This window comes from Lissotriton vulgaris, chromosome 1_1 (assembly GCF_964263255.1).
Source record: "Lissotriton vulgaris chromosome 1_1, aLisVul1.2, whole genome shotgun sequence".
Classification (NCBI taxonomy): domain Eukaryota; kingdom Metazoa; phylum Chordata; class Amphibia; order Caudata; family Salamandridae; genus Lissotriton; species Lissotriton vulgaris.
Window position 1 is genome coordinate 122,896,928 of NC_141685.1, and position 11,499 is coordinate 122,908,426.

The 11,499-nt window shown below is 43.8% G+C and overlaps 1 long non-coding RNA gene across 2 annotated transcripts in view; it reads left to right on the forward strand.

Moving 5' to 3' along the window:
* LOC147737729 (uncharacterized) overlaps nucleotides 1-11,214 on the forward strand; it is a 167,922-nt gene extending 156,708 nt beyond the window's left edge. For both annotated transcript variants that reach the window (XR_015300850.1, XR_015300851.1), the window contains one exon: nucleotides 10,952-11,214. This is a non-coding gene — a long non-coding RNA (uncharacterized LOC147737729). The remainder of the gene's footprint in view (nucleotides 1-10,951) is intronic.
* Nucleotides 11,215-11,499: the final 285 nt, after the last annotated feature.

An 11,499-nucleotide genomic window follows, 5' to 3' on the forward strand; every position in this document is an offset into this window, starting at 1 on the left:
ATATATTAGTTATAGATTCCTTACTGCCCCACCCATCCTCCCCATTCTGCACACTGACTTCTAGGGATAGGGACTCCCTTACAGGGCCCTAGTTTTGTGCACCAGGGGTCAGTGTCTTGCATGGCTCTGTGCTTCTGGCATGGAACGCCGTATCAAAACTGACATTAGTGCGCAGGAGCGGAGTCTAAATAGACACCACTGTGTCATCCCGGTGACCACGATGCTCATGACAGACGGAGTCGACCGATGCCACCTACCGACACGTAGGGGTACTGCTAAGTAAAAATGTATTCAGATCCAGTCTGACGCCTGGGGGTAATTCTAAGCTAAGGAATTTATAACTAATATATGTCTTACAGATACATTGTTACCGAAGGTAAGTAACTTGTTCATTTTGTGCCTACCAGGGATGGTGCATCAATTGAGAAAGAGGGCAGATAATAGAAAGAACACAGCGTGGGAGCATGTGCACAGCCCTGGTGAACACCTTAATTGATAGTTAATCGTTCAGTCACCTGGCCCTGGGTTCTCCAGCGAACCTGGGCATAATTACCCTCATGTAGACTGATCAATAGGCTCAAGAGCCTCCTGGGATGGCCCATATCACCCCAAACCTTCCATAGCCTGCTTCCTGGAACCAGGTCAAAAGCAGATTTAAGGTCGATGAAGGCAACATACAAGTTTCCCTGCCGACCACAACGATCTTCCAATAGAGTAAAAGGAAGCGGAAACCTGATGAATCGTGGATATCTTCTTCCTACAGCCTGTCTGAAAGGGGGATACAATGGCTTTAGCTGCAGTCCATTCCTCAATCTTGCTCAAGACCAATTGGGCAGAAATGCTCTTCGCACAGTTGATCAAGCTGATCAGCCTGTAATTGGCTGGATGGAATCCATCCCCCTTCTGATATATCGGGACGACGTCCGCTACCTTCCAAGAGTCCGGTACTGTGGCACCACTGATAATGGCATTAGTTAAGAAAAAGTTATACAAAGACAATTTATCTCTTTCTAGCAGAAGGATATAAGCTGGAATGCAGTCTATTCCTGAAGGTCTACCTCTGGTTATTGCATCCAGAGCTGAGGATGTTAGCCAGGTCGAGGAAAGGGCCAGGTACAGCTATGGAGTTTTCTGTTTACACAGTCCCCAGCACAGTGTCCGGCTTATTAAAAGGAGGGACTGAATAAAGATTGGAGAAATGATCAAACCAGGTCTGGGGAGAAATGTTATTTTGCAGAGGTGAAGCAGATTCGATCCGCCAAGAAATCAGCACTCAAGGATCGTCTTGACAACAACACTCACAACAGCAAAGAACTCTTCAACATCGTCAAAGAATTCACCAACCCCACCGCAGCATCTAACGACATCACTCCCTCCCAAGACCTCTGCGACGCGTTATCCTCCTTCTTCTACAACAAAATTGCCGACATTCACAACAGCTTTGAGAATACTCCCAGCGATCAACCCTCCCCACCCCCCTCAGATCCTACTCCGCCAACTAACATCCTTAGCGCCTGGTACCCAATCGCCACTGAAGACACCATCCGCCTAATGAACTCTATCCACTCTGGCTCGCCAACCGACCCCTGCCCCCACCACATCTTCAACAAAGCTGACTCCATCATCGCACCCCATCTCCAGGAGGTCATCAACTGCTCGTTCAACTCTGCCACCTTTCCAGAATGCTGGAAACACGCCGAACTCAGCGCCCTTCTGAAGAAACCCACAGCAGACCCCTCCGAACTTAAAAACTACCGACCCATATCCCTCCTCCCTTTCCCGGCCAAAGTCATTGAGAAAGCCATCAACAGCCAGCTCGCCACCTTCCTTGAATCCAACAATTCCCTCGATCCATCTCAATCCGGGTTTTGAGCCAAACACAGTACCGAAACCGCCCTCATTGCAGCAACCGACGACATCCGAACACTACTGGACAACGGAGAAACAGTGGCCCTCATTCTACTCGACCTCTCCGCCGCTTTCGACACAGTCTGCCACAGCACCCTTATACAACGCCTCAGCAACATCGGCATACAAGGAAAAGCCTTGGACTGGATCATCTCATTCCTCGCTGGGAGAACTCAAAGAGTCCGACTTCCCCCATTCAACTCAGAGGCCACCGAAGTCATCTGTGGCGTACCTCAAGGATCTTCACTCAGTCCCACCCTCTTCAACGTCTACATGAGTCCACTCGCTTCCATCGCTCGTCAACACAACCTCAACATCATCTCTTACGCCGACGACACCCAGTTAATCCTTTCCCTCACCAAAGACCCCAACACCGCCAAAACCAATCTCCACGAAGGCATGAAAGAAGTAGCCGAATGGATGAAACATAGCCGCCTAAAACTCAATTCAGACAAAACGGAGGTGCTCATCCTAGGATCTTCACCCTCTGCCTGGGACGACTCCTGGTGGCCTTCTGCTCTGGGCACAGCACCCACACCCACAGACCATGCACGCAACCTTGGATTCATCCTAGACTCCTCTCTCTCGATGTCCAGACAGGTCAACGCAGTCTCGTCCTCCTGCTTCAACGTACTTCGCATTCTCAAAAAGATCTTCCGCTGGATCCCCCTCGAGACAAGAAAGACTGTCACCCACGCACTGGTCACGAGTCAACTGGATTTCGGTAACACACTATACGCCGGAATCACAGCAAAATTACAGAAAAAACTCCAACGCATCCAAAACGCATCAGCGAGACTTATATTAGACATCCCTCGCCATGATCACATCACCGCACACCTAAAAGACCTCCACTGGCTTCCCGTCAACAAGAGAATTACTTTCCGCCTTCTCACCCACGCACACAAGGCCCTCTACGACCTGGGACCTGAATGCCTCAACACTCGACTGTCCTTCTACAAACTCACCCGCCATCTTAGATCGTCCAATCAAGCCCTCGCCGTAATCCCGCGCATCCGAAAATCCACCATGGGTGGCAGATCCTTCTCCTTCCTTGCTGCCAAGACCTGGAACTCACTCCCCACTCACCTCCGCCTTACTCAGAACCACATCTCCTTCAGAAAAAAACTTAAAACCTGGCTATTCGACAAATAATGAACCCCCTCCCCAAGCGCCTTGAGACCCTCTGGGTGAGTAGTGCGCTATACAAATGCCCGAACTTGAACTTGAACTTGAACTCCACTTTACAAGTGCCCATAACCTGGTGAAGTTCTTAAAAGAGCAAGCCAATTTGAGTTCCTGTCATCTTTCTTCCTCCCATTCTTTCTTAGCCCGAGCTTGGGCCCTTTTGTACCTCTCTCCGTCCAGACTGATTTCTGAGATGTCCTTTGTGAAGGATATCTACATGAAAGTCTGAATTCCTTATTAAACCAATTGTTTACTTTATGAAAATTCCGTTTGTGGACTTTAATAGGGACTATAAGGTAGTACAATATTTTCTTGAAGTTGTTGTGGAAGCAGTCATTGGCATGCCACCCTCTTAGTTCTTGCAAATCGATTTCCCGAAGGTAGTGGTAGATTGATCTTCACCTCGCAGGATGACCAAAATATCGTTGATACACACATATAACTGAAATCCCAATTGGCACAGACAAACCATGGGAATAAAAGCAGTGATTGGGATAGGACGGGGCTTAAACACTATTTTACCTTGTCCATGTAAGATAGTCCCAAATCTCCATTGATTTCAATAGGAACAAGGCAGTTGTCCCTTCTCTCACAGAGGGGGCCCCATTAGACTTGACCTTTTCCACATGAGTGATTTTCAGGGTGTGTGGTGAAGTGCCACCGGTCACCTAATATACAAGAGAATACGTATGGCTAACCATATAGAACTATGGCTCCTGATAACCAGGTGCCTTAGAATATGTGCGAGGGACACTGCCTGTTCTTTTCTATATTTTCATATATGTTTTTTTTATTGTACTCTCATAAGCTCAGAAGATTACCTCCACCAGATACCTGTGACAGACTGTCCATTGGACCTGGTCCAAACATCCTACACTTATACATACAAGATTGGGCACTCTGATTCAGGTGCACTGACCTCTCTATACCCTTAGACATATGGGGCTGACCGCTTGCAACAGGATACATGTGTAGTACAAGGGACATGGTTTACACACCCATCACTCATTTCTACTTTCGGGTGTGCTGATTTTTCTAATGGGTCTTTCGCCCTTGGGTATACAGCGCTGACCCTTTAAAAACACATGCCAGTACATTGTGGTATTTGCATTTAACTTCGATGGAGACCTGTCTTTAGTGATTCTATTCCACGTGAAAAGTGGCTGTGTGTGACAGAGGCAAGAAAGCCTTCAGCATTTAGTGCGCGTTCATTCAGATTCATGCTGCCGGCATGGGAATACATTTCCCAAGTACTCGTGGTCACGTGACTGCATCAAGTAATGCGATTATACAACCTGAGTGAGTAGCCACACACCAAATTCAGCTTTAGCTAGCTCCAGATCCTCTATTCGAGCAACAGCGATTACTCTGGACACCGTCCTCCATCTGCTGTGGTATAACGGATTGCTGGCTCCCTGTATACAGTTATGGGTCTCTGACCCTCCGTTTGTTATATCTGTAATTTTTACTGCACCGACGCAGCGTGTTCCCTGTATACAGAAATGGGTCCCTGAACCTACCTTTTTGTTTAACTTGAGTTTTTTGTGCATTGAGCTTGTCTTTTCTTTTTTTTTCTTGTTATGAAAAAGTAAAGAATGCTGCATTCATGTTAAAGATATGAAAGTGTCAAAGCACACTCTCTCATGTCGTAGGAAAGTTCTCAGTGCACATGTGGCAGGTGTTGTGTTTTGAAAACAAAGCACGCTGCCCCAATGCAGAGGTCAACTATTTTAAGCCCATTTCCTCCACTGCATCTCAGCTTTGTTATTGCAGTGCACATCAAACATGTCTACAGTTTTCAACTTGAAGAATGCTGCATCTATGTTTAAACTAGGCAGTGTTATCATGTGCCTTACCGCTGCATATTTTAATGGGGCAGTTGCTTCTGAAATCTAAACACGCTGTACTTGTGTGTAGACCAACTAGCTCTAAGAGTCTTTTTTCCCACCATAATACCACATATTTCCTTTGGAAGTTACTGCACTAGGTTCTGCCTTTGTTCACTCTGTGCTGCCGCAACACAAGCCTGCTATGAGGCACGAGCCATCAAAAACATTGATACACAAACTTCAAGGCAGACACACGACTGCCTCCACGGTCTTGGCGTGTCTCCCCCTAGTGTTAAACACCATTACGCAGCCCGCTTGTCTCGATAAACCTTAGTGACATTTGAATACATGCTCGGAGAACGTATTAGGGACTTCACAGCCATACGAAAATACCTCAGTCACTATTGCAGACACCGCCTATGAGTATATGGACAGTTTTTAATCTACATGGGCACACTTTTACTTTACACTTGTTCTGAAATGCCTAGAACTGTTACAGCCTTCCAGAAGACTTATTTTCTTACCATGCTCACCTTCCTATAATTCTTTATTCGGGCGGAGAGTCACCCTGAGCCGCATGCCACGGTGAGTTGAGGCACATTTCCAGACGTCAACGGATTAACCTTTCTACAGTATATTATTATTGTAGTGAAGTCTATAAATTATTTTATTTTTCACCTATACTAAGAATAACAGACATTGACTATACAGTATATGGTTTGGACGGGTTTGTATGTCCTGGACTGAATAGCTTTGAAATGTAACGCTAGCACAGTTGTTCAAATGTCTGACCTAGATTTTTTCAAACCATTCTTATATTTCCTATGTATGTATTCTTTTTGGTACCACCAGTGAATTTACCACTCTATTAAGAATAATATGATCACTGGATTTTTTTGTATATTAAAACCCTTCTGTATACTTATATTGGTTCGTACACCATTTTTGGGTCTCGCCTGAGCCAGGCCGCATGCGTTGCTCTGCAAGGCTTTTAGTAAGGGCCTTAAACTCTGAATACACGCTTGCACGTGTGCTTATTTATCCTTGCTGTCTCTCTCTTTATCACCTTCCCCTTTTCTGCCTTTCCCTCTCTTGCTTTGGGACCTTTTCAATGTTCAACAAAAAGCTGTAAAACCTGCTGACCGATCTTTGTTGTTTTAATAAGGCGTTTTTTTAATCACCTGTGCCTGGAAGCTGTAGCAGATTGGAGTACGACAAGCCCCTGAAATATGGACCTCGTCTGCCGGTTTCTAAGCTTTAACCAAGGAGAAATGTATTCCGTGATAGCTTGGAGGGATGAACTGACCAGTCAGAGATCCCATGGCAGCTGTGTGGAGACTCCAATTTACGAGCTCCTTCTTGCAAGTAGTTATGGGAACCAAAAGATGCACGCCATGCCCTCTGACCTTTCGCAGGCAACATAGTTAATTTTAAATCCCTCCCTGCACAAAAACTTTCAGAATGCCTAAGAATCCATTCTTTTGAAGTCTGGAGCGTTGGATCTGTCTTCTATATCTATGCGTTTTAATACAAAATAATGAAAGCGCCTAGATTTTTGCACCATATAAGTCAAGGTAGTTTACGAGAACGCTGCGTGCCCCTTGCATCTGTTCCCTGCGGTGCATGCATCATTCCAGGAATCCAACCCAGAGCTGGAGCCTCCCGCCACATTCCTGTGCTTTGGTAGCCTGGTTCATCCTTTACTGAGCCAATAGACTCTTCGATAGATATTGTATGCTTTATTTGTTTCTGCCAGGCGCACAACATATAGACTTTTCACACACTTTCTGTAGTATGCTTCGTTCTGGGCAGATCAAGTCTAAGCCCCACTCTACTTCTATCCTCGTGTCAGTGCAGCCCGATGTAAACAGTAATTGTAATGTATTTGCATTTATATAACGCTTACTACCCCTGACGAACATTGAAGCACATTTTCAGCGAGTAGCATGCTACTCCAGGATCCAGAAATGGTTAGTGATGAATTAGTGTAGGGAAATATAAAATTCATTTGAGAGCTGGACAATTTGGTCTGTTAGTTCGGTTGAAAAAGATAGTGGAGGGATAGAAGAGGGAAGGGTTTCCATTTATATAGCGCTTACTACCCCTGATGAAGTGTTGAAGCGCTTTTCGGTAAGTAGCATGCTACGCCAGAACCCAAAAAGATTAATAGATAGATCAGTTATAGTGGGTAGGTTGTTTAATTGTATACACACAACTGTACGAAAATTAATAAAATTCCGTTGTAAAGTTGTATCCAAGAGGCAAGTATAGTCTCTGATAATAATGTATACAATAGTAATGTTGATGCAAAGTCATCTGTGCTGGAGTATCTTAGACTCTTGTTGAATTGTACCATCCACCTTGTAGGTACTGCTATTTGTATCAGGTCCACGTTGTAGGCAGACACAAACGCCTACATTGTGAACTATTTATATTAAGCATAATGTAGGTGAGCAGATAACAGTAACCACTGTACAAGCTGTATTAGGTGCTTAGAAGTAGAGTGACATAGAGGGCAATAAACACTCCACTAAATCTTTTTTTTATTATTAACAGTGCTCATAAGACCATACAATGCAATACCATGAACAAATAGCCCATTGGGGAACAGTTCAGGCATCATCTGGGGATTACACATCCGAGAAACACAAGTGTCTTCCATGAATACAAATCGACTACTCCTCCAAGGACTGCACTGTCTTATTAACACGGGCGAAAAGGCAAACAAGCAGTCAGGCGGCGCTCTGATTGTATACCTGACAGGATGGTGACAGACCCCAACCACCTGCAGGGGAAACGTGCCACCTCACTTAATAGCTGCCAGACGCTTTACTATGTAAGCAGACTGGTGGTTTACAACTGCGCCTACGTTGGGGCACCACATGTTTTTTCCAGCATAGTCTGGTGTACTCCCCCTGTGTGGGATGATAGCACCCACTGAAAACTGCACCGTTGTGTAGTCTGGGACAGTGCACCTTCGATGTTATTCTGAACTGGGCCTTTAAATACGGTATTATTTAGTGTTTTAATTCAGGTATACAAAGAATGTGGTACTACTTGTATACTAGGGTAGGACAAGGAAGATTGAATTTCTAAGGTGGCGGCAATATTTTTGTCAACCCAGAGAAGTGAGGATTTGAACTCAGCGTGACAGGTCCGACAACCAGGGGCTCATTGATGGGATTTAGGCGTAGGGCAGTGCAGCAAGGCAATACGATGCATTCATGTCCTTTCTTCCTGCACTGGCGCCGTTTTGGCAGCCCAGCACCAATGCAAGGGTACCTTCGCTGCATGCAAGGTTGTTTTTGTGCAGGGGCTCTTTCCTGAACACAAACCATGCTAAGAGGTGTTTTTCTCTTTGTGTGTCTCCTGCAGAATGTCTTTTCACGACGCCTCACCTCAGGAGGCGCACACACGTGGCACCTCCCCAGGTTGACATGATTTTGTAAATCTGGGGCAGCGTTAAATTCTGTGTGTGTTACGTGGGAAAACCCACCGCCACACCCAAGAAAAGCCTCGTGGGAAAACCCACCGCAACACCCAAGAAAAGCCTTGTGGGAAAACCCACCGCAACACCCAAGAAAAGCCTCGTGGGAAAACCCACCGCAACACCCAAGAAAAGCCTCATGGGAAAACCCACCGCAACACCCAAGGAAAGCCTTGTGGGAAAACCCACCGCAACACCCAAGAAAAGCCTCGTGGGAAAACCCATCGCAACACCCAAGAAAAGCCTCATGGGAAAACCCACCGCAACACCCAAGAAAAGCCTCTTGGGCACAGATCAAGGCGGCATAGTGACCTGCACTGCATTGCGTGACTCATGATTTCTGAGGCCACTTAAAACTACGCAGGGAGGCTTTGTGCGGCTTCTTAAATCGATTGAGAGCACTGCGTCATGCATGTACCCCGTTACGTGGTGCAAAAGTGACGCAGGGCTCTCATAAAGAAGCCTGTGGGAGAGAACAGGCCCTGCACCAAATGTGACAGCTGCTGCACACACCCAGTGGCACATGAGAGATGCCAGGCTCCGAGCCCTGTGTGGAAAGAAGAGGCGGGCTCTACATGAAGTATGTCAGGGACACGACAGACTGCACTCAGGGCATGATTTAGGAGACCCAAAGAGGACAGACTCTTTACTAAGTTTAACAGAGGACAGTCCAAGGGTTTGCTTGAAGTTAACCAAAGAGGGAGAGAGAAAGGTTAGGAAATAGAGTGCCAATGAATACTCAAAAAATACACAAAAACTACACTTGTCACCTCTGAGAGTGCAAAAAGGTTTTTCTTTAATCAATCTCAAAACAATACACATTTTCAATTAATGGTGTACATGTGTGTAGATATATGTCTGTCACAACACTCAAAAAGGAGCTTCACAAATAAATATCACACAAATAGAGAAAAACTCTTCGTTGAGTACAAGACTTTATACATTGTTTACATTTGTCCTGTGAAGTCAGGCAACAATGGACAATTTAAAAAACGTCAATCCACGTTTTGATGGACATCTTCAATTTACATCTCCACCTTGTTCAGGACCAAGGTTTAGATACATCTATAATGTATACCATCTTTTCCAGTTTGCCCAGCCCGAGCCTTATCGATACTTCCTTAAGGGAAGATCGCTCTCATATCATCTGCATACTGAGATGTTTTTAGATAGGATACACATTTGCCTAATAAACAATTTCTTCATTTTCAATAAAATACTGTACAGACAAACCCAGGGAACGGTGATGGGAACTTGCTTCGCCCTCAGCTTTGCTGGGTTGTACCTGGGCTGGTGGGAGAAGCAAGTTGTCAGTAACATCAGACACTTTGAAGACCACGTCGTCCTCTGGGTCAGATACATAGATGACATCTTTTTTATCTGGAAGGGTACCCAGAATCAAGCTTACGAATTTGTCAACATACTCAATGATAAGTCCCTAAACCTATCATATAGTAGCAACATAAACAAAACTACCATTGAGTTTCTAGTTCTGAAATTGGAGGAGGTAGGAAAAGAAACAGCGGGCAATAGTCTACTGCACATGGACAGCTGCCACCCTACCATTCTAATCCAAAGCATCCCTTACGGAGAGCTATTACGTTCGAAAAGAAACTGTAGCACTGAAGAGGGATTTCAAAAAGAAAAGGTGCTTATAATGCAAAGATTTGTTGAGAGAGGGTATGCTAAGAAAACCATTAGACAAGCTAGTAAGAAGGTTGAAAAACTCAAACGTAATGAATTGCTAGTACCAAAGAAAAAGACGGATGAGGACAAGCAAAATAGATTAATTCCATCTTTTTAACAACCACGCCTGGCAGGTGAAATGTAGTTTAAAAAAATACTGGGAAGTTTTAAAAACAGACCCAGATTTAGTAAAACCTGTTGGAGACAAGCCAGCCATCACTTTCAGAAAAGTGAGATCCCTAAAAGACATGTTGAGTCACTGTTTACTTAATCTGGAAAGGGATAAGTCTGACATCAAAGGATTTTTCACTTGTAGAAAATGCAAGGCATATAAGTTTAGCGATATTTGCAAGACCATTAAACTATCCAAAAAACTAGCAGCGCACAAAATCCTAAAACATTTTACTTGCAATACGGAATTTACAATATATGCTCTCAAATGTCTGTGCAATGAATTCTATATCGGGAGTAAGGCCACAAAAGAGTATTAGAACATATGCGAGCTATTCACAATGAAGATCAACAATACCCCATTGCGAGACATTTGAAAAACTTCCAGAACCAGAATTGTAACCTGCTGAAATTCTGTGTGCTTGATAGTGTTCCAATTCGAGAATGGGGCGGCAACAGAATATTAGAACTAAGAATATTAGAATCAAAATTGATCATCATCAGGTACAACACCCTTCAAATCATCCCACAAGCCTTAGCCTTGATGAAGAACTAGCGGTACATCTTGGTTAATCATTACTGACAGAAGGATTGAAATAGTTATTAGGTTCATATGTTTTTTATTTGAAATATATAGCTACATATTTGATTTTAATCACTATCTTTTGTCTATTTTTTGCAGTATACATGAAGATATCGTTGAGACGCAGGAGAGCTATAATATCTAACTGGTGTTGTACAGTAGGAATGTTATTTTCTTATTGTTAAAAACATGGATGTGAAGTATAATCAAATTAATGAATCAAAACTATGACAATGCAATTTGAATATATCGTATCAAATGATAATAGTCCCACTTGGGCAGAATTTAAATTGAAGGAGTTATTTTAATCAACAGCGGAGGGTTGAAAGTCAGATGTGGCGCAACCATGTGACAATGAATCAATTTTGTTTGAATGATCGATTGATCTTTATTAATTGTGCCAAAAAATTGGGATTATCTAACAAAGTTAGTCACATTCATGTATACCAACTAGGGCGGATTGGACCAATTGATTCTAAAAGTGTAGCATATCGGTGATTACTACATAATGTTTTGTGAATTTTACAAGTATCACTTTTGAAATCTAAATAAGGATGTTACAAAATGCTGAATTAATTTTGTCGCTCCAAAATTGCGTTTAAGTTTATATAATTTATCGTAAGAAAATGACTAAAGATGTTTTCTAT